The sequence below is a fragment of the Periplaneta americana genome, chromosome 11 (assembly GCF_040183065.1).
Source record: "Periplaneta americana isolate PAMFEO1 chromosome 11, P.americana_PAMFEO1_priV1, whole genome shotgun sequence".
NCBI classification, from domain to species: Eukaryota; Metazoa; Arthropoda; class Insecta; order Blattodea; family Blattidae; genus Periplaneta; species Periplaneta americana.
In genome coordinates, this window is record NC_091127.1 from 16,560,477 (window position 1) to 16,585,567 (window position 25,091).

Consider the following 25,091-nt stretch of genomic DNA (forward strand, 5'->3'; position numbering starts at 1 on the left):
TTTTTGCTTCCTCTTGGAGATGAAAATTGTTTCATATGAATCATTCCATAGCGTGTTTTAGGAAAGACATTGATTTAATTCCCGATATGCTCAGTCAATTTAAGAGAGCAGTGTATTATGATAATAAATGATTGAAAGAATTATAGTTTTGTCATTTAAATGTACAGAAATTTAATCCGAAGAAATGTAACTTTTCGTTCTGCAAAGGAATTTTACAATGTTACATTTCGGATCAAATGTCGGCATACATTTTTTTATTCATTTATTATCATAATACAATGCTCTCTTAAACTGACTGAGAACAATGGGAATTCAACCGCTTTCACAAAAAGGGCCACGAAATGTATGTATGTATGTATGTATGTATGTATGTATGTATGTATGTATGTATGTATTCAGACTGCAAATGGGTCCGGTGGCAGTGGTAACTAATTATACTCAATAATGACAATTAATAATAAACACAACTAATAAAAACAATAATAATGAGTAATAATGTTAACTAATAATAATAATAATAATAATAATAATAATAATAATGAGCATCCTTAATTAAATGAAGCACGATCACTTAAAATAACATTTAAAGTAAATTTAATTTGTATCTTAACCCTAAGATCGAAATAAAACTCACGAGTGTGATAGGTTCATACCTCCACAAGTACCTTTCAACAGTACATTCATTTCGCTGTCAACTCACTCACTGCACTGGAACTACGACACATTTCACTGATACTATCCTGATTTCACTAACACTTCAAAACCATTTCACTGCTCAACTACTTTGCACTGCCACTATGAACTACAGAACTTCACTGACACAAACGCACTTCACTTACACAATAGACTTCACTGACACTACACACTTCACACTTCACTGACACAACACACTTCTTCACTGATACAACACTTCAAATAACAAAATATCAATTACACCCTTTAAATAGAGTGCATAATATACTACCGTCTATTAGTAAAGTCCTTAAGCCTATTTTTAAATACATTTTTGGTTGTTGGTAAAACCTCTAGTAAGTCTGCAGGTAGAGCATTCCAGTCCCTGATAGTACGATTGAGAAAAGAAAACTTTCCAGTGTCCGTCCACTGTCTTCTTTCCCTCAATTTATATGAGTGGTCGTTCCTTGAAGAGTAATTTGGCGGCTGCAACCTATTTTTTATTTCTCTCCAGGCAGGCTCACCTCTTTATGTTTTGAACATTGCGCATAATCGAATTCGCGTTCTCCGGTCAGTGAGTGTGTCCCATTTTAATGGTGAATTATTACGACAACACTTGAGAGCCCGTTTTTTAATCTTTTCCAGAGACTTAATATGTTCTAATCTGTAAGGATCCCAACATGCAGCACCATATACCATTACTGGACGAACTAGTGATTTATATGCAATCTCTTTGGATTTATCAGAGCCTTTTCCTAGTACCCTCATCACAAAGTGTAACGCCCTCCATGCCTTTCCCGCTTGTAAGTAACGTGTTGTCCCAACCGAGATCGCTGCTAAATGTTTAATGTAAAACTGCTATTATCTGCAAAAGGAAGCAAAAACGAGCAAAATTTATTACAGAGTAATCCCCCTGAAATTAATGACATTACTTACAGTTCACCCTGTATATCTCAACAGGATTTATTTTGAAAACAATTTTTCTTCAGCATATTTCCTTTATGATTTCATCACTGGGAAAGAATCAGATATTATCTGTAGTAATGTCACGAGAGGTCTGAGATATGCCGATAAATCTACGAGCGAAGCGAGTGCATTTATCTGGGAAATCTCAGACCTGGAGTGACATTTATTAGGACTATTTCGTGAATAAAATAAAAATATAAATAATATATCCCTAAAATTCGATCACAAAATGTTAATAATTGTATATTAACAAATACTTAATCTATTCAGACATTGTGAAGTTGAAATACTCGTAGATGAATATCGATTATTGCAATAAAGAAATTCGATGTTATTATTCAGTAATGCCAATTGCGAAAAGCGAAATACAGGTTTAACAATGTTAATTACATGTACTGCACATTTCTCTTATTATTATAACAAATACATTTTCATTATCTGCTGAAATCATAATTTAATTTAACAGTAACAGTGGGGACAGCTATATATCAATGCTTATGTATTCACAGCGAGACATGTTGCTACACAGTGAAGTCATCTCTGTATAGATAGGCCTAATTAAAACACGAATTTTATTACGCCATACAAAAGGCAGTTTGATCAAAGATATTATTACTATGCAAGGTGTTTGAGTTCGATATGCGATGATGTTACATAAATTTGAACGTCTATTAATTGTTTAATTTCAAAACAAATTTTATAGGCTACAATTTTATAGGTTACGTTAGGCCTACCTGTGGAAGCAGGACCAATGTCAGCTGTGCCTTGTTTCGACCGTTACTTACAATGAGTGCTACACGAAAGCATTTTTTATAGCTCGACAAACGCATTCTCGCAGTAGTGTGTAACGGAACTAAAGCTGCATCTACACAGTTCAATATTCCAATCGCGTATGCGTGCAATCTGGGATGAATATTGAAAGAATCAAGTTTAAAAGGCACGTTCAATTAAGATGCATAAAGATTTTGTGTCTATATGGTGCACCGTTTTGAAAGTGGTCTTCACTGCGTAAATATATTAATTAATATTAAATATCAATCTTGCATTCATTGCTTTAAAGTTGAAAGAAAGGTTTAACCGTGTAGTTGCATCTTAATGTATTCATGATCATCAATTTACGGGGAAACAGTTGGCGACAACGACTAAACAAAAGAACGACCATGCGATAAATTGATAGCGATAAATCTAGCTGCAAAAATTATCGCAAAGTCTCACTGTGATTGGTTGGAATTCAAAATTTCATTACACTTCATTGGTCGAAAATGGAATGACGTCATATAAACGAAATAGTCAGGATAAGTGATCATGTTGAGTTTACTAGTATACTGCTGTGTTTTTGCAAGATTTTATCCCTCATATGACAACGTTTGCCTCATAGGAGAATTTCATTATCATTAAGGACGTCAAAATCACATGTCTTCATGTCCGGAGCCTATGGTCTCTGTCCAAGAGCTTCCATCTGCCTCTGTCTCATTGTTTTAAATAGTGGCAATGTGAATCACCATGACATACAAGAGAAGAACAAATTATAAATTCATATCACTTACTTACTTAATTACTTACTTACTTACTGGCTTTTAAGGAACCCGGTGGTTCATTGCCGCCCTCACACAAGCCCGCCATCGGTCCTTATCCTGTGCAAGATTAATCCATTCTCTATCATCATATTCCACCTCCCTCAAATCCATTTTAATATTATCCTCCCATCTACGTCTCGCCCTCCCTAAAGGTCTTTTTCCATCCGGCCTCCCAACTAACACTCTATATGCATTTCTGGATTCGCCCATACGTGCTAAATACCCTGCCCATCTCAAACGTCTAGATTTAATGTCACTAATTATGTCAGGTGGAGAATACAATGCGTGCAGTTCTGTGTTGTGTTACTTTCATCATTTTCCTGTAACTTCACCCCTCTTAGCACCCAAATATTTTCCTAAGCACGTTATTCTCAAACACCCTTAACCTATGTTCCTCTCTCAAAGTGAGAGTCCAAGTTTCATAACCATAAAGAACAACCGGTAATATAACTGTTTTAAAAATTCTAACTAACAGATTTTTTGACAGGAGATTGGATGATAAAAGCTTCTCATATTTATTTTGTGTTTAATTTCCTCCCGAGTATCATTTATATTTGTTACTGTTGCTCCAAGTTATTTGGATTCTCCACCTCTTCAAAAGATAATTGTCGAATTTTTATATTTCCATTTCGTACAATATTTTTGTCACGAGACATAATCATATACTTAGTCTTTTCGGGATTTACTTCCAAACTTATCTCTTTACTTGCTTCCAGTAAAATTTCCGTGTTTTCCCTAATCGTTTGTGGATTTTCTCCTAACATATTCACATCACCCGCATAGACAAGCAGCTGATGTAACCCGTTCAATTCCAAACCCTCTCTGTTATCCTGGACTTTCCTAATGGCATACTCCAGAGCAAAGTTAAAAAGTGAAGGTGATAGTGCATCTCCTTGCTTCAGCCCACAGTGAATTGGAAACGCATCTGATAAAAAACTGACCTATACGAACTCTGCTGTACGTTTCACTGAGACACATTTTAATTAATCAAACTAGTTTCTGGGAATACCAAATTCAATAAAATATAATATAAAACAACTCTCTTAACCGAGTCATATGCCTTTTTGAAATCTATGAATAACTGATGCACTGTACCCTTATACTCCCATCACTACGTGTACAATTAAACAGTGCAAATATGTTAAAGTTAAACACGAAAATACCGTTAAAATCTTGGCGCCAAATTTAATAGTTCATATTTTATAATTGTTCCTAGCACATCAGTTTGGCATCGTTAGGTATGGATTCCTATTCGGAATTTCATTATTCTATTCATTCTCTCTGAGTTCGTGAAGTCTGAGTGAAACGTTTTGGGACATTCTAGATATTGTAACACAACATATTTTCTGCAGATAGTCCTAGGATATTCTTCACAGTGATGCATTTTATGAATTTATGAAGCTATTTAATAATATAAAATAATAGTTTAAATTGATAATTATAATACATACCAATTGTGTCTCTAGTTCAGGGATGAGACGATATTAGCTCCCAATCATGGTAGAAGAGCTCGACCTTGATCACGAGCTCATAGCGCATTCACTGTAACGTAGACATCAGGGATGTACAGTACATGCACATGCAGCGAATAAAGGCAGCAATTATTACAATAACTTGCGTTACTAAATTTCTGGCTATGTAATAGGGCTAATTATTCAGTTATTTAATATACATGTACATATGTAAACAAATCGCAAAGGGAAGGGTTTTTTAGGAACAAAAAGAGAAATAGGAAAAGTTAATTGTATGTAAAGCATTTTATTGTTAACAGCAATTATTTATCATGTAAATACTTCACTTCATTGGTTAGGAGAAACTAATAGGGTCTACCTGCTCGAAGTTTGTGATCTGTAAGTACTTTTGAGTATTTGTTGAAAAAATAATAATGGCAATATCGATTGAAATAGAGTATATTGATTGTGTGATTGTGAAAATGTAGTCCTTACTCTCCAGTCGTGATTATGTAATGAGTTTTCTTAGAGTGATTTGTGAGATGCACGTAACACGAAAAAACAAATTGATTAAATTAAGATATTGAGAGCCATCGTAATTTTTGGTGTCAATCACTTAAGGGGATACGTATGACTTTTAAAACTTCCATAATTTCGATCAAAATTTGTGAAATTTAAACTATATAAACAGATCTATAATAATATTACAAAATTTTGTGCAATTAGGTCTAATAGTTTTGAAATTATATTTTTAAGTATATTTTATATTGACGTTATTAAAAAAGCTCCTTGCATCAAAGTTTTTAAAATGTTTAGTTCATATTTGGTAAAAATCCTGAAAATAGTTATTGAAATAAAAGTGAATTAGCATTTTGAGTTTAGTAATAGTATAAATTAAAGTGCAATCAAAGATAAAATATTATTTCTAAATTAAAGAAACACGTAGTCTAATAAAAGTAAATATCCAGAAACAAGCAACAAATAAAACATCAATAATACATTTAAAATAAAGAAATAAAAGGAATCTAAATGCTATCTGCTGACCCAAATGTAAATTAATTTACCTTCGATGTCAATTCCGAAAGCAATTTATTTCTCTCTTCTCCTGAATAATGCCTATATTTTTTAATGCTGCGTCTCATAATGCCGTTTTATGTTGCTTTTTTTGCAAATGATATTTTTTTTACACTACAAACACTGGACTTCATCACCATGTTCGAAGCATAAATATTGTATCTTCTACTCTTCCTTGAAAGCTTTAAGCGCTTCCGGTCCGTCATGATGCGCTGTGTTCTAAGATCTGTACATCCTTTAGCAATGTTTACAGGTAAAAGAGCTCCGCGCGCGCGCAGCGGGCATAAAATAGCTCTCGCCCGCAAATATTAATCACCATCGCAAGACTGCTCTAGTTACTTTTTTTTGTCTCGTGTAATAATGGTCTCTTGTTTACAATACATGCAATACAAAGCTTTATAGAGCCATTATCTTAATTATAAAACTGCCAACACAGAGCTAGCTCTCTCGTCAAAAGACAATACTTCCTCTATCACTGCTTTCTGAACGGTGAAATCAAATCGAGCGTACTACCACACAACGCTTTTTTTTTCTTCTTCAAAGAGTTTCCTGAACGCACCCTCAGAGTTGTCCGACAAAGATCTGAGATGCGCTGTTTTGTGATGAGTCTATTTGGGAATGATCCACAAAGCCTACGTATTTGAAATTGGTTGCCCATGGAAACCTTCGAGTAGGTTGAGACAAATCGATTTTTACTCTCGTTAACTCACCACAGCGTGCGTTGCTTACAGTTGTAGTCATTTGTTTCTTTCTAAAGGTGGCCTCAAATGAGAATTCTATACAATTGCTTTACCAAAGAGGAATTGGATTGATGTTTTTAACTCAAAACCAAAGAATACTTTGCCTGCTCATCTTCCAGAGTGTCTGCTTGCTGTTGAAGGAGAAATAAAAGCATTGCCACTTTTAATTTCCTTGATTTCATAGCTATTTTCGGCATAATTTTATCATTTATCATGTCATGATTGGAACTACATCAAAAGTAATTTTGAAAATTGAGTGATTTAAAAGTGAGAATGCTTTTTTCTTTCTTTTGTAAAATATTTTTAAAAACACATAGCGGATTTTGGAGACGCAGCGACGATATACAATATTATTATTATTATTATTATTATTATTATTATTATTATTATTACTATTATCATCTAGGCGTAATAGATCGACTATTGATCAGATTTTTTTTTCTATTCGACAGATATTGAAGAAAAAATTGGAGTATAAGGGTACAGTACATCAGTTATTCATAGATTTATAAAAGACATATGACTCGGTTAAGAGAGAAGTTTTATATAACATTCTTATTGAATTTGGTATTCCCAACAAACTAATTCGATTAGTTGAAATGTGTCTCAGTGAAACGTACAGCAGAGTCCGAATAGGCCAGATTCTGTCAGATTTTTTTCCAATTCACTGCGGGCTAAAGCTCTAGAATATGTCGTTAGGAAAGTCCAGGATAACAGAGAGGGTTTGGAATTGAACGGGTTACATCAGCTTCTTGTCTATGCGGATGTCGTGACTATGTTAGGAGAAAATCTACAAACGATTAGGGAAAACACGGGAATTTTACTGGAAGCAAGTAAAGAGATAGGTTTGAAAGTAAATCCTGAAAAGACAAAGTATATGATTATGTCTCGTGACCAGAAAGTTGTACGAAATAAAATATAAAAATTGGAAATTTATCCTTTGAAGAGGTGCAAAAATTCAAATATCTTGGACCACAGTAACAACTATAAATGATACACGGGTGGAAATGAAACGCAGAATAAATATGGGAAATGCCTGTTATTATTCTGTTGAGGAGCTTTTATAATCCGGTCTGCTATCAAAAAAATCTGAAAGTTAGAATTTATATTACCGGTTGTTCTGTACGGTTGTGAAACTTGGACTCTCACTTTCAGAGAGGAACAGATGTTAAGGGTATTTGAGCATAAGGTGCTTAGGAAAATATTTGGGGCTAAGAGGGAGGAAATTACAGGAGAATGGAGAAAGTTGTATGACGCAGAACTGCAGGCATTTTATTCTTCGCCTGACATAATTAGGAACATTAAATCCAGACGTTTGAGATGGGCAGGGCATGTAGCACGTATGTGCGAATCCAGAAATGCATATAGAGTGTTAGTTGGGAGGCTGGAGGGAAAAGGATCTTTGGAGACGCCGAGGCGTAGATGGAAGGATAATATTAAATGGATTTGAGAGAGGTGGGATATGATGGTAGAACTGGATTAATCTTGCACAGGATAGGGACCAATGAAGGGCTTATGTGAGGGCGGCAATGAAATTCCGGGTGCCTTAAAAGCCATAAGTAAGTATCTAAGTATTATTATTTTATTGTTTCTATTATTGTTACTTACTTACAAATGGTTTTTAAGCAACCGGAAGTTCATTGCCGCCCTCACATAAGCCCGCCATCGGTCCCTATCCCGAGCAAGATTATTCCAGTCCTTACCATCTTATGCCACCTCTGTGAAATAGATTTTAATATTATCGTCCCATCTATTATTATTATTATTATTATTATTATTATTATTATTATTATTATTATTATTATTGTAGTTACAAGTGACAGAGAATTTTATGCTTATATTGGTTGTGTTCTTATTCAATATCCAGTTTACTAGAATCTTTTAGTTTAACTTTAGATTAATTCTATTTTTTCCTCTCAGATGTTTATATTACACAACTTTATGAATTACAATATCCCATTAGTAGACTTCGGATTTTAGGTAAAAACCTATTTTAATCCTTACAAGATAAGTTCATAAATATCTGCAAGTACTCGTTTCACATAAATCTATCCCTGAAACTAGTATTTTAATAGCACCTAAAAATGCCTATTTTGACGACAAAGCCTCTTTTGACCTATTAAGTAGGTTCTACCTCTAATAGGTCAAAACACCCATTCATATTTCGAAAATTTGTATTTTAAATTTCAAATGTGTTCCTGGTTCTGTTGGAAATAAAGTACGGGTTAAACTGGAGCCGGTTCTGCGGAGAAATGTGGACTGAAGGACCTGCGTACTGCTTCAGATATCCTAGCAGGGAAGAACACGGATTTACAATGTAACATTCCTGTCCAACTACTCCTGTTACTTCAGTGGATGTGGAGCGTTCATTTTCAGCATACAAATTTGTGTTGAGTGACAAGACGGTGTCGGGTGGAGTTCCCGGGTAGCTCAGTAGTAGAGCGCTGGTACGTTCGACCAGAGGTCCCGGGATCGATACCCGGCCCCGGAACAATTTTTCCCTTGAAATTATTCAAATCTGCTTTACAGGGAGCTTCACCTGAAAGACTATATTTGCATTATATTTGACTTGTTTGTGTTCTGAATTTATGTCTAAAAGTTATTTTTCACATTTAATTGTGTAGTTTATGTATAACTAGTTAGATATTTTTTTTTCTTGTACTTTTAGTTCTAGTGGTGGTAATGGTGAATAAGCATTTAAAATTATTAAGTTCTAGAAGTGAATTCCTGATGATTTGAAACATGTTTTTAAAGAAAACATTATTTTTTGTTAGAGCCTATTTTCAATACTCTACAGACTATTTCCTACACTTTTAAGCTTATTTTAGGCACCTAAAGTTACATTTTAACGATCTAAAAATCCGTACCCTACTCATTAGTTACATAATATATAAAACTTTTTGTTTTTTCTAGTCATATCTTTTTAAAGTTTTTTTGTTTCATTGGATCGCAATACAATTTGGTATAAATAATATACCTACACTAATGTCAGACTTTACCTCTGTTTGAAGTTCTGTCTGATATGTACATCTATTATTAGGCAGTACATCTCACTTGACGATATGTGTCAGAAGTAGAATAATTCATTTCCGTATCTAAACATATTTTTCCACACCACGTCCTAACTTTTTCTTTATGGATAAATTTAACGACGTGTCATACACAGAAGTTCCATATTATAATTTTGTTATGTCATATCCGCACGCTTGTAAATTCTCAACAGTCGCTGCAATATGACAGTCAATTTAATGTTAAGCTTTCTTCTTTCTGAGAGTTACTTTGCAAGTGGATATTAACTTAGCTAGGATGGTAATTATATCATTCATAGGAGGTCATGTGGCGGTTACATTACAGACTTTTGTTTGAGTCGACTGTTTTTACGAACAATAACTTTCTTCCTTCTAAAAGCGCTGTTTTTTCGAGAGATAAAGTAAGGTCATCTCGATGTTGGAAAACAAAACTTTGTAACCTGTCGTAGATGACGAGAAGCCGGGATTTTTTGCAGAAGCAACTTCCCTTACATCACACGTAATACAAAAATATGTATCTGAGGAAACATATTTATCTTAACGTCTATGGGAAGGAGCTAGAAGTCTCGTTAAACTGATGGTTGTCTTAAAATGGAGCACGTATCGAGATGTATTGCCTTCCGGTGTCTTTATAGTTTTCCTATACTCCCTTGTCGAAGTTTAACTACACACAATCAGTCATTGCTACCTATTTCGACGAAGACTAACGCAAATTGCAATTGTATAAAGCTCACTTGAGAGAGTTCGTAGAGAGGAAGAGTCTTTCACCTCCAAATACACTAAGAAAATGCATCTTATAAACCAATTCAAGCAGGTTACGATTGTTTTACAATTAATATTCAAGTATACCTTAGTTACAAATGGCTTTTAAGGAACCCGGAGGTTCATTGCCGCCCTCACATAAATCCGCCATCGGTCCCTGTCCTGAGCAACATTAATCCAGTCCCTACCATCATATCCCACTTTCCTCAAATCCATTTTAATATTATCCTCCCATCTACGTCTTGGCCTCCCCAAAAGTCTTTTTCTCTTAGGACTTCCAACTAACACTCTATATGCATTTCTGGATTCACCTATATGTGCTACATGCCCTGCCCATCTCAAACGTCTGGATTTAATGTTCCTGATTATGTCACGTGAAAACTACAATGCGTGAAGTTCTGCATTGTGTAACTTTCTCCATTCTCCTGTAACTTCATCCCTCTTAGCGCCAAATATTTTCTTAAGCACCTTATTCTCGAACACCCTTAACCTCTGTTTTTCTTTCAAAGTGACAGCCCAAGTTTCACAACCATACAGAACAACAGGCATTGTATTGTATTGTATTGCATTTATTAGCATTCCATGGTATTCATACATTCCTTCACAGCTAGAATATGGAACAAGTCAAAAAACTTAATACTATTATACTTAATTTATAGTCACAGTCTAGATGAAATATATACAGAAGAGGTTTACTATATAGTCTACTAGTACAACACAAAGTTTTATATTAATTTCATGAAGCGTTGTTGAATGTCATGAATTCACTTACAGAATAGAAAGCGTGAGAAATTAGGTACTTCTTTAATTTGGCCCTAAATAATTCTATGTTTTGAGTTTCATTTTTTATATGGATAGAGAGGCTATTAAAACTGTTTACTGTCATATAACGCACTCCTTTTTGATAGCACGATAGACTTGCCGATGGAGTAGGAAAGTCATTTCTTTGACGTGTATTTATGCTATGAACTGTTGAATTAGTTACAAAGTTTTCACGATTACATACGAGGAAGTTTATTAATGAAAAAATATACTGACAGCCATGGGCATTATTTGTAGTTTTTTTTAAATAGTCCTACACGGTTCCCTAGATTTGGTACTTACTATTATTCTAATTACTCTGTTTTGTAATACGAATATACTGTTACTATCTGTGGAATTTCCCCAGAACATTATTCCAAAACTTCATACCGAGTGGAAGTATGCAAAGTAATATAACTGTTTTATAAAATACACTAACTTTCAGTTTTTCAAAACAGACTAGATGACAAAAGCTTCTCGACCGAATAATAGTAGGAATTTCCATATTTTTTCTACGTTTAATTTTTTGTGGAGTGTCATTTATATTTGTTACTGTTGCTCTAAGCTATTTGAATTTTTCCTCATTTATAAAGGATAAATTTCCAAGTTTTGTATTTCTATTTCGTAAGTTAATATGTCTTGTTCACAAGACATAATCATATACTTTGTTTCTTTCCGGATTTACTTTCAAACCTATCTCATTACTTGCTTAAAGTAAAATTCCCGTGTTTTCCCTAATAGTTTCTGGATTTTCTCCTAACATATTCACGTGATCCGCATAAACAAGGAGCTGATGTAACCCGTTCAATTCCAAAACCTCTCTGTTAATCGGATGTTCTAGAGCAAAGTTAAAAAGTAAAGGTGATAGTGCATCTTCTTGCTTTAGCCCGCAGTGCATTGGAAGTGCGTCATATAGAAACTGGCCTATACGTAGGCGTACAAAGTACAATACTAGGTGTTCAGTTCAAAATGTGTCATGGCTCGCTGTATGCCGTCATGTGGCTAGCCGATGAGCCTAGAGAATTCAGTCTTCCTACACTTCCGCAGAGGTGTATAACCTAAGAGGCAGAGAAGTTGCCTAGCAAGTAAGGCGTTCATTCTGAAGAGTACGTACCGATACGTACGGTAACGCCGGTAGTGGCAGGAATGTGAACTGTTTGGAAATACGTACTGTCGGGATATGGGGAGAGGGTTAAGACGATTACTTACGTATTTGTTGACATTAACTTCGACGGTCAACATGGACACGGAGCATTTGATTTGTGTTGTGGAATGTTACCGTACGCAACCGATGATAACAAATACCCTGCGTACGACTTGCCGGCGCAAAACACAGTTCGAAAGAGGTTATGTAGCACACAGACCGTACAGATCGCCATTTGTTGCTACGACGTTCAAGTTATACCGTACACGTTCTCAAGTTCAGATTGAAGAACGCCTTAAATAATAGACAACTTCTCTAACATATAAGCTGAAACTCGCTTCAAATCGGTGACCCAACAACAGTGACGTCATGACACACTTTGAAATGAACACCCAGTATAGTGTACGCTACGCTAAGATACAACTTAGGTGTTGCTTGGAGGCTGAGGCCGTCGTTTCGAATTCCATTTTTGTATGAGTCCTAAGTGTGTACTCTGTGTATCCTTTCTCTATTTTTTTTGGAAAAGAGCCAATTTTTCCACTTTAAGTACACTATGATTTATTGACTTATTTTCAACCTTTTTCTTAGCTTATATATAAACAAACCACTCCAGTATCCGGTACAGAGTGTTTACAGTGCAAATATTTCTATCTTTTAGGTGAAGCCATGGCTGAGTGAGGTCATTATCCTGTCAAACAGGGGATCCGGATTCAAGTCTCGGTAAGTTCTGGTACATTTTTTTTAAACCTATAGTGACACTTTTGGCGGACAAAGCCTCACTTGCTGTTTTCCTTGTGGTTCCATGTTAGGCATCAACATCACTTCATCCGAGCTTCATTTCATTATCATTTCACACTATTCCTCAATTGTCGGCTGATGACGCGTGGTATATTCTGTAAGACTAAAAATTAATCTTTACGTAGACGCTAGATGTGTTTTCGACATATCGATATGTTATCGATTTCGATATATCAGTAACTTTGGGATATAAATATCGATATAATAGATATCAAGAGAATATATTAGGAACACAATAATAATATTTCTGGCTTTATAAAGTACTTGAGAAAAGTTATTAAAATGCTAGCAAAATAACTTTTATCAGATAATGTTTACACAAATTCCGTATTATCAGTAATTATGGTATAGAGGGCTTTCATTTCAAAACTTCCCAGTCTAAATAATTACTTAAATTGAATTCATTTTAAACAAAAAAACACGTCAATCTAGATATTGAGGGGGAAGTCTGAAACCAAGCTTAATTGCATTTTAGATTTTACCCCCCATCACTCAGCCACCCCCCCCCTTTGAAATTTCAAATGGCACTCCTGTATTTTTAAACTTAAATATGAAAGAACATTAAATTATTTATACACCTCATTCATTTGTTTTCGTATCTTTTGTTTTATATCGTCGCCTGGCAACCTGGATTGTTGTTATAGTTGATTAGAGCTGAAGAGAATAAAGCTACAAAAACTTATTGAGCATTTCATGTAACAGTTGTGTTTGTGTATTAAATTATTTTAAAATAGTGTAGCCTATACCCTTCAAGAGAGGACATAAATTAACCTTATTCATTAAATTTAGGAAATTACACAAAATAAGCTGCGTTTTCATCCTACAATTAACTGATAATAACAAAAATAAGAAAGCGAATTTGATAACAAAACAAAGAATTGAGGAGGAAAAAATGAAGAAGGGAACAAAAAGAAGAATAAAACGAAAAAGTGAAAGGAAGAGAGGAAAAAAGGAAAACGAAGAGACAAATAGAGAAATGGGAAAGGAATTATGCTACAATTGTCATTTTGAACAAGGTCATGGACTGGGTTTACTCACATTTGAGCAACTTTCATAATGCATTACTCTAGTGGTGTGATGGACAACTCATGCAAATTCACTTTTTTCTGTCCCTCAGAACGGTGAACCACAGGCTCACGGGGGCCAAGTTAATCTCGACGAAACTGCTTTCAATGTTAGTAATAATTTACAGTGTCGGACTAAATTTGCATTATTGCTAATGCAGTGCTCTGTGACCTGCAATGTGTGTGTGAATCCCACCCTGTGTGCTGCCCGCTAGGACAGCTACAGGCGAGAAATAACACCAATTCATTTCGTTCCATTACATTAGTTTTTGATTCTAAATGTTTCAAGATCTACACCCATCTACGTAAATAAGGTGTACACATGAATTTTCAGGTTTAATGTTTAATAATTGAATGAAGTATTCATACGCCAAATCAACCAAATCAACATTCTACCACACTAAAACCCGAAGCTGAATATTTAAATAGATATTTCGTTTATATGAAGTCATTCCTTTTTCGACCAATGAAGTGTAATGAAATTTTGAATTCCAACCAATCACAGTTGAACATCGCGATAACTTCTGCAGCTATATCTATCGCTATCAATTTATCGCATGGTCGTTCTTTTGTTTAGTCAGTATCGCCAACTGTTTCCCCGTAAATCGATGAACATGAATCCATTAAGATGCATCTACAGCTACACGGTTAAGCTTTTCTCTTTTTTTTTGGACAGACTATATAGATGGAGTATCGATAATTTTCTTCTGTTAAATCTTAATAAATGTTGCTTTATGACATATTCTAAAAATAAGACAGTTCCTCAAAATTCGTATGAAATTAATGGTGTGAAGTTATCTAGAGTAGAATCATTTAAGGATTTGGGTATTTATTTTACACACAACTTATGTTTTAAAATGCACTTAAATCATGTGGTAATTGATGCATATAGAAAATTAGGATTTATAATCAGAAATACAAAAGAATTAAAAAATATAAATACTATTGATACTCTCTATAAAACTATCCAGTCCCATCAGATGCAAATAGAAAGGATACAGAAAAGATTTTTACGTTATTTATATTTTAAAAAATATCACGTGTCGTCTTATGACAAGCAAATTTCATATAATCAGTTACTTTTTGAATTTAATTATAAAACTTTAAAATCTCGACGATTAATAAATAGCCAAATTTTACTCTATAAGACTGTTAATGGTATATTGAATAACTGTGATTTTCTTAAATTGCTTCAGTTCAATGTAAAAAGAGCAGAATTACGTCATAGGCAACCTTTTATTATTCCTATTCCTAGAACTGTTTTCTTCCAGAACTCTCCATTGTTTGTTATGTGTAATACTTACAACTCTCTGTCTTTAAACTGTGATTCTCAATTGGATTTCAGTTTAACAATTGAAAAATTTCATACAATATTAAAAAGCATTGTATTTCCTTAGATATTTAAATTATGAAGAAGTGTTTTATAATGTTTTTACTCAAGTTTTTTAAATAATTTTGCATCATTATATTGACATTTGGCACTATATTAACTGTAATATTATAATATTCTAGCATCTATTACCATCATGTATTTTCTTTCTTTTGTTTGTGTTGTTTGTTTTGTTGTTGTTTTTTTTCTCTCTCTTATTATGTATTTTGTGTATACATCTGTGTAAGCCACCTGTAATTGGAAGCATGCTTCTGTTGGTGGTGGATTTAAAAAAATAAAATAAAATAAAAAATAAAAATAAAAATAAAAAAATATTTACGCAGTGAAGACGACGTTCAAAACGGCGCACCATGTAGACACAAAATCTTCATGTATCTTAATTGAACTTACGTTTTAAACTTGATTGTTTCAATATTCTTCCCAGATTGCACGCATACGCGATTGGAAAATTAAACTGTGTAGATGCAGCTTTAGTTCCTTTACACACTACAGTGAGAATGCGTTTGTCGAGCTATGAAAAATGCTTTTCTGTAGCACGGAGTAACGGTCGAAATAAGGCACAGCTGACATTGTCCCGCTCCCACAGGTAACTAACCGAATTGTACCCTATAAAATTTGTATTACATGAATGAAATTAAACAATTAATAGAAAGTCAGATGTTCAAATTTATGTAACATCAGCAAATATCAAACCCAAAGATCTTGTATAGTGTTACATACAAGGTTCCTTATGGCATAATAAAATACGTGTTTTAATTATCTATACAGAGATGGCTTCACTTTGTAGCAACATATGTCTCGCTGTAGTGTGAATACATAATCATTGCTATATAGCTGTCTCCACACTTATTACATAGTTGTTAGTTCTCGGTGTAGTGTGTAATATAACGATGAAGTACTAAATAAAGTACGTAATTCTACTTCTACTTGTATTGAGCTTCTTTATTTGAAATAACGCAAAGAATGTTTGTAATGTTTCGTTTGTCATTTTATCTCGTAGAGATGCCCAGTAGTTTTCTTCGCATCTTCCTCTGATATCTTTGTATACTTGTTCGTTATCTCTCGCAGAATGTCAAAGTTTGGCAGCTGTATAGCAAAACGAGGGTTATCTATATGTCTAGGGCCTCGAACTTGAGTCTGCGGTTGATTGTTTTGTCCATACATATGAACTTTAGACTCCAGAACGCCTTCCATGCCGATGAAATTCTTCTATTAATCTCTTTGTGGTTTCTTAGTGTGAAGATGACCAGTTAACCTAGATAAACATATTCAGAGACATAGGGTACTGTAGTTCTGTGTCGTCTACTCATATTGGGATCTCCTGTGATTTTGTCATTACTTTTGTCTTGATGTTGTTATGCGTAATCTGGATATTTAGTTCTTCAATCATGTTTTACAGTTCTCTTTCTGTATCAGCGAATAAATTACGTAGTCTTCTGATATTGGTGTTTACTCCGCTTTTGTTCCATTTCAAGTTCCGAAATTTAACCTCGAGTGTTGGTGTAAAAAGTTTGGGAGATATAGGATCGCCCTGCTTTACGCCTCTTTCAAGGATAAACGGTTTGCTTTTCCTTTATGTTTTTATTTGCGCGTAGCTTTGATTGCAGATAGAAGTACTTTATTGTGACTGTTCAAATGTTCCCTTCTCCATCTAGCATGCGCATAGAAACTTGACTACCAGCAATATTCTTCTTACTTTTAGATATCCAGAAACTGCATACCAAACACTTTATGATTGTTTTCGGGCTCCCTCAAAATGCACAATCATCATAAACCAGGAAGACCTAGTGGACCAGAAGATATGACTTATCAAAACTCATTTGTGTTGGAAGTTGATATCGTAAAGATACTACATATAAAAGAACTTTTTAAATACTGTGTTCAGTTCTCATACCAAATGTCCGGAATTCATGAAATGAAGAAGAATTCATAGACCTCCTTAGTGTTTTATACTTTACAAGACCGGAAAGTTTTTATTTTATATTTTATTTGGTTATTTAACGACGCTGTATCAACTACGAGGTTATTTAGCGTCGATGGGACTGGTGATAGCGAGATGATATTTGGCGAGATGAGGCCGACGATTCGCCATAGATTACCTGATATTTGTCTTATGGTTGGGGAAAAGCTCGGAAAAACCCCAACTAGGTAATCAGCCCAAGCGGGAATCGAATCCGCGCCCGAACGCAACTGCGGATCGGCAGGCAAGCGCCTTAGCCGACTGAGCTATCCTTGTAACTGTTTTGTAAAATTTCATAAAAATCTATCAAATAGGAGAAAAGTTACTAATTTTGTTTAATTGCGCCCCCCTATAAGGGGTAGTTCCCCTTACACGAACGTAATCAGAGCTTGTATACAAAACTTATATGCTACTTGTAACTGCTGTGTAAAATTTCATAAAAATCTGTTAAATAGAAGAAAAGTTACTAATTTTGTCTAATTGCGTCCCCACTATAAAGGCTGGTTCCCTTTATAACAACGTAACAAGAGCTTGTATACAAAACATATATGGTACCTGTAACTGCTGTGTAAAATTTCATAAAAATCTGTTAAATAGGAGAAAAGTTACTAATTTTGTCTAATTGCGCCCCCTATAAGGGGTAGTTCCCCTTACACGAACGTAATCAGAGCTTGTATACAAAACTTATATGCTACTTGTAACTGCTTTGTAAAATTTCATAAAAATCTGTTAAATAGAAGAAAAGTTACTAATTTTGTCTAATTGCGTCCCCACTATAAAGGCTGGTTCCCTTTATAACAACGTAACGAGAGCTTGTATACAAAACATATATGGTACCTGTAACTGCTGTGTAAAATTTCATAAAAATCTGTTAAATATGAGAAAAGTTACTAATTTTGTCTATTTGCGCCCCCTATAAGGGGTAGTTCCTCTTATACGAACGTAATCAGAGCTTGTATACAAAACATATATGGTACCTGTAACTGCTGTGTAAAATTTCATAAAAATCTGTTAAATAGGAGAAAAGTTACTAATTTTGTCTAATTGCGCACCCTGTAAGTGGTAGTTCCTCTTATACGAACGTAATTAGAGCTTGTATACAAAACATATATGCTACTTGTAACTGCTCTGTAAAATTTCATAAAAATCTGTTAAATAGGAGAAAAGTTACTAATTTTGTCTAATTGCGCCCCCTACAAGGGGTAGTTGCCCTTATACGAACGTAATCAGAGCTTGTATACAAAACATATATGGTACCAGTAACTGCTGTGTAAAATTTCATAAAAATCTGTTAAATATGAGAAAAGTTACTAATTTTGTCTAATTGCGCCCCCTGTAAGGGGTAGTTCCTCTTATACGAACGTAATCAGAGCTTGTATACAAAACATATATGGTACCTGTAACTGCTGTGTAAAATTTCATAAAAATCTGTTAAATATGAGAAAAGTTACTAATTTTGTCTAATTGCGCCCCATATAAGGGGTAGTTCCCCTTATACGAACGTAATTAGAGCTTGTACACAAAACATATATGCTACTTGTAACTGCTTTGTGAAATTTCATAAAAATCTGTCAGATAGGAGAAAAGTTTCTAATTTTGTCTAAATGCGCCCCCCTATAAGGGGTAGTTCCCCTTATACCAACGTAACGAGAGCTTGTACACAAAACATATATGCTACTTGTAACTACTTTGTAAAATTTCATAAAAATCTGTCAGGTAGCTGAAAAGTTATTAATATGTCCCGTTAAATTTGCATTCTAGACCAATGTGCGCCGGTGGCGTCGACTGGAAAGTACAAACCTATTTTAACGGACGAATGTATTTCTTACACATAATATTACGTGTTGTTACAGATTTGAAATAAATTTCCAATTTTTATATTTCCGTTTCGTACTATCTTCTTGTCACGAGACATAATCATATGCTCTTTTTTTTTCGGGGTTTACTTCCAAAAATACCTCCTTACTTGCTTAAAGTAAAATTCCCGTGTTTTCCCTCATCGTTTGTGGAAGTTGTTATAGACATATGTTAAATATACTAAAATTACAAAACAAAAAAAAAAAAATGTATATTTATTTTAACGCACAATGTAATGTACAGTACAGTTTATGTTATTATTTGTTCAGAACAGTATTCCAATTTAAAACTTTGAAATTTTACTAATATAAAGGGTGCGTCAGAAAGAACGGATGGATTTCACAGGGCAATAAAATTGTAAGGATTCATCAAATAAAAAATGTATTGTTGTCAACAGATTCACCAATACATGCAGTTTATTTACGGTATACAACATCATCCATATGATGTCCTTGGCTTTCGATACAGGCATCGAGGCGTTTTCTGAAGTTCGCCGTAACTTTCACAGTCATAGTTGGTGGGATTGCCGCAATTTCTTCACGAATCGCCGTCTTCAGTTCGTCCAGTGTATGTGGTTACTTACGCCTTCAAGTGGTCCCAAAGAAAGATCTTATCGTAACCTCGACAATCTCAGTGCAATAGCATGTTTGCGGGCTGATGGTTGAGGTGGCAGGACAACCTACTGTCTGTCTCCACATTTGCAGGAGTACACGCGCTCCGTGTTCGTAAAGGTGATTTCTTCTTTAATGTTGAACCTGTGGTACGAAATGAAGCCGCCCGAGTTGGAATCCTAGTGTGACGTCCGATGTCGAAATGAGTCCTGAGTGACGATCACAGACTCTTCATTTTTCAAAAATGTCTCTGCGATGAAAGCACGTTGTACACCAGACCAACACCATGTTCTCAACTGAAACTGCATTCTATGGCTGACCCAACAGTCGTGGTCCCCCTCACTCTATCCCTCCCCTCGCTGCGTATTGATAGTTTGAAATCCATCCGTTCTTTCTGACGCACTCTGTATAAGCAGTAACATGAGCTCCTGCCAGGAAGCGAAAAGAAAGCTTTTAATAAAAAAGGAGCATCTTCTGCAGAGCTCTGGGAAATGAACTAAGGAAGAGATTAGTGAAGTGCTTTGTGTGAAGTGTGGCATTGTATGGGACAGCAACATGAACATTACGACGAAGTGAAGAGAAACGAATAGAAGAATTTGAAATGTGGATATGGAGAAGAATGGAGAGTGTGAATAAGACAGAATAAGAAACGAAGCTGTGTTATAAATAGTGGGTGAAGAAAGAATGATGCTGAACTGATGAAGACGATGAAAAGGAATTGGTTGGGTCACTAGCTGAGAAGAAACTGCCTACTGAAGGATGCACTAGAAGGAATGGTGAACGGGTGAAGAGTTCGGGATACAAGAAGATATCAAGTGATAGACGACATTAAGATATATAGATCATGAGGAGACAAAGAAAAAGGCAGAAAATAGGAAAGATTGTAAAAATCTAGGTTTGCAATGAAAGACCATCCCTTGGGCCAGAACACTGAATGAATAAATTAATTAATTATTAATTGATAATAATATAATTTGTATGTTTTATGTTGTATAACCGGACATTAATTGGTCAGTATTTATTGTTATGAATCACTAAAATGTCATTCACGCGATCAGAATCGATGGTACTGTTATTATTTTAAAATGTATATTAATGTAATCACACCACCAATTAAATTTGCATCCATTACAAAATGTGACGTCACATGCTGCAGTTTATGTACTTCAGTTTAACTGTAACATGAGCACTTGACAAAGTTGACATTCAGATTCTCAGAAGAAACTCAATATCGGTGTCTACTTACGTTTATGTCAGTTAGAATACACGTCCTCTTGACAACCACGTTATTCAGGTTACATTCATTTAATTACGCTAAATGCGTCTTCTCACACTTTTTACACTGTAAGAAAGGCGTGTTCACCTAATTGCCTTTTATGGGAAATTACGATATTCTATCATTTGATTAGGCGACATTGACGCCTAAGAGATGCAAGTTTCTAGTGATTGGTTCTCACACTTTCGGTGTAGTAAGTTCAAAGAAACTGCATTTAGGCCCTTATTAGCACAAATTAAGTGCACTCATGATTTGAAAACCAGGAATTTGGAAGATGATAGAATAGGGGCACAAGGAACCGAACCTGAGCCCACTTCGATGGATTTTCATTTGGACACTGGTCGCGACGGACTAGATTCCTGGTGACAGATCTGCTAGAGAGATTGTTCTATCACTAGAGACCTTGATAGGGATTCTACATGCTTTACTAAATACTCGTAAATAGTTCATTTCATATATGTAGGCTATTTATCTATAGTAATCTCAGACCTCGAGTGACGTTTATTAGGATTATTTCGTGAATAAAATAAAAATGTAAATAATATATGCCTAAAATTCGCTCACAAAATGTTAATAATTGTATATTTATGAATACTTAACCTATTCAGACATTGCGAAGTCGAAATAGATGAATAACGATTACAGCAATAAAGAAATTGAATGTTATTCAGTAATGCCAATTGAGAAAAGCGAAATACAGGTTTAAAAATGTTAATTACATGTACTGCTCTTTTCTCTTGTTATTATAACAGAAATAAGTTTTCATTATTTGCTGAAAGCATAATTTAATTTAAACATTTTATAGTATATTTACAAATAACCTGATTAATACATAAATTAAATGAACAATTCTTATGAAGGCGTGTCATTTTCTTTAGATACAATGGACTTGGAATTAGAGGATGAAGATGATGAAAAAATGGGAGTATAAGAGTACAGTACATCAGTTATTCAAAGATTTCAAAAAGACATATGACTCGGTTAAGAGAGAAGTTTTCTATAATATTCTTATTGAATTTGGTATTACCAAGAAACTAGTTCGATTAATTAAAACGTGTCTCAGTGAAACATACAGCAGAGTCCGTATAGGCCAGTTTCTATCTGATGCTATTCCAATTCACTGCGGGCTAAAGCAAGGAGATGCACTATCACCTTTACTTTTTAACTCTGCTCTAGAATATATTAGGAAAGTTCAGGATAACAGACAGGGTTTGGAATTGAAGGGGTTACATCAGCTTCTTGTCTATGCAGATGACGTCAATATGTTGGGAGAAAATCTACAAACGATTAGGGAAAACACAGAAATTTTAATTGAAGCAAGTAAAGCGATATGTTTGGAAGTAAATCCCGAAAAGACAAAGTTTATGATAATGTCTCGTGACGAGAATATTGTACGAAATGAAAACATAAAAATTGGAGATTTATCCTTCGAAGAGGTTTAAAAATTAAAATATCTTGGAGCAACAGTAACAAATATAAATGACACTCGGGAGGAAATTAAACACAGAATAAATATGGGAAATGCGTGTTATTATTCGGTTGAGAAGCTTTTGTCATCTAGTCTGCTGTCAAAAAATCTGAAAGTTAGAATTTATAAAACAGTTATATTACCGGTTGTTCTGTATGGCTGTGAAACTTGGACTCTGACTTTAAGAGAGGAACAGAGGTGAAGGGTGTTTGAGAATAAGGTTCTTAGGAAAATATTTGGGGCTAAGAGGGATGAAGTTACAGGAGAATGGAGAAAGTTACACAACGCAGAACTGCACGCATTGTAATCTTCACCTGACATAATTAGGAACATAAAAGCCAGACATTTGAGATGGGCAGGGTATGTAGCACGTATGGGTGAATCCAGAAATGCATATAGAGTGTTAGTTGGGAGACCGGAGGATAAAATACCTTTGGGGAGGCCGAGACGTAGATGGGAGGATAATATTAAAATGAATTTGAGGGAGGTGGGATATGATGATAGAGACCGGATTAATCTTGCTCAGGATAGGGACCGATGGCGGGCTTATGTGAGGGTGGCAATGAACCTCCGGGTTCCTTAAAAGCCAGTAAGTAAGTAAGTAAGTAAGTAGATGATGTAGATGTGGAAGTAGGATTTCGCACTTTATTTAGTACAATGGATTCATGCTCATCGATTTACGTGGAAACCGTTGGCGACACTGACCAAACAAAAGAACTACCATGCGATTAATTGATAGTGATAAATCGAGCTGCAGAAATTATCGCGATATATGACTGTAATTGGTTAGAATTCAAAATTTCATTACACTTTATTGGCCGAAAATGGAATGACGTCATATAAACGAAATAGTGACACATATATCACTTGGAATTGTAAGGTTTATTTCCGTGCCGAACACAGGCCTTTCCGGAGTAAGGGGTAGGGAGATACATCATCATCATCATCATATCATCATCATCATCATCATTACTTGTCACGTATTGGACTCTTTTTCGGGTTGACTCAAGTCTTTACTTTTTTTTTTAGATGTGTGTTTACGCTTTTTTTTATAGCGTATTCCTTCTTCTTCATTCTTTATACATTCTGACGTCAATTATTTTGCCTTCCTGTTACATTACTAATAGGGTCTGCGAATCTAACCGAGTTCATATATATTCTCCTGTAAGATGATACCAATTGCTTTAATAAATAATAAACTCCGTTGCTTGGAGACGTCCTTTCTTTTGATTTCTTGGAACTGAAAGAAATCTGTGGAATCATGGTCTGTGAAACAACGGACGGACTTACAAATGCAGGTTCATCGATTCAGCTTTTTGTTCCACAGTCGCTTCATAGGAAATACAACTTTCTTCAGCCGAGTAAAGAATGGAGAAACAGCATTGAATTCGCTGCGAAAATACACCGCGGAAAAGAAACGTAAAATTATTCATTATTAACAATGAAAAATAAAAGTGAAGAAAGGATTTTTATTTATTAAAACATATCACTCTTAAATGAGATCACTATATTTAAGCGGAGTGATAGAATTTTGTATTTTTACAATTTCTTTGTATTATATTTTTCTGGCAATAAACTTATACAAAAATAACGTTATGGTTTTCTAGCAGGACATGACTTCGCAAACAAGCGCGCACGCAATATGTTTCTGTTTATTACTTTTATAAATTGCAGACTTTGAGGAGATACCTATAGATTACTATAGAGACAACTCAACTCATATTTTATTCTGAAGCGCTAGCTCCTAAGCGGAGCGGAGAAATGGTAATGCGGAATTCCTACACGGAAATATCATACGTACATCACAATAATATGATATGCGTAAATAATCACTTAATGATTTAAGACGGCGCTCATTCCGTCGGATCTCGGCCACTTAGTCACTCGTATTGAGTGCACCTCTGCACATAGTGTGTTGGACATTGTGCCACTGTCCTAAAGGGAAACTAAGAGGTGTAATTTAAACTGAGAGGATTCAATCCACATCGGAATTGGAATCCGGTGTGGCTTAATGGATAAAGCGTCAACACGTAGAGCTGAAAACCCGGGTATGAGTCCCGGTGCCGGAGAGAATTTTTCTCCGCTCCACTCATCTTTCATCATATGGATTAATCTTGCTCGGAATAGGGACCGATAGCGGGCTTATGTGAGGGCGGAAATGAACCTGCGGTTTCATTAAAAGCCATTTGTAAGTAAGTTAGTCTACATTACGATATGCAGTGAATGAAACCAACAATTTTTTTTGTTTTTTTTTTTCTGCAATCTTTGTGAATTTTAGTTACCGGTACTAGTTACGTTGGCATGATGCAACACCTATTTTTAAGGTACCGGTACGATAGTGAAGTAATTTCCATTCAGTTCAACTGTAAAAAAACCTGGGAGTTCATTTTGAATCTAACCTTACCTGGGACACGCATATCAAACACACATGCAAGAAAGTATTTTCCACTC

General features: G+C 34.9%; 1 protein-coding gene across 4 annotated transcripts in view; it reads left to right on the forward strand.

Annotated features, from left to right (window-relative positions):
- Positions 1-25,091, forward strand: part of LOC138708851 (calcitonin gene-related peptide type 1 receptor-like) — a 687,365-nt gene that overhangs the window by 307,436 nt on the left and 354,838 nt on the right. For all 4 annotated transcript variants that reach the window (XM_069839100.1, XM_069839103.1, XM_069839099.1 and 1 more), the window contains exon 3: positions 12,875-12,936. The gene's annotated coding sequence lies outside the window, so the exon portion shown is untranslated. The remainder of the gene's footprint in view (positions 1-12,874; positions 12,937-25,091) is intronic.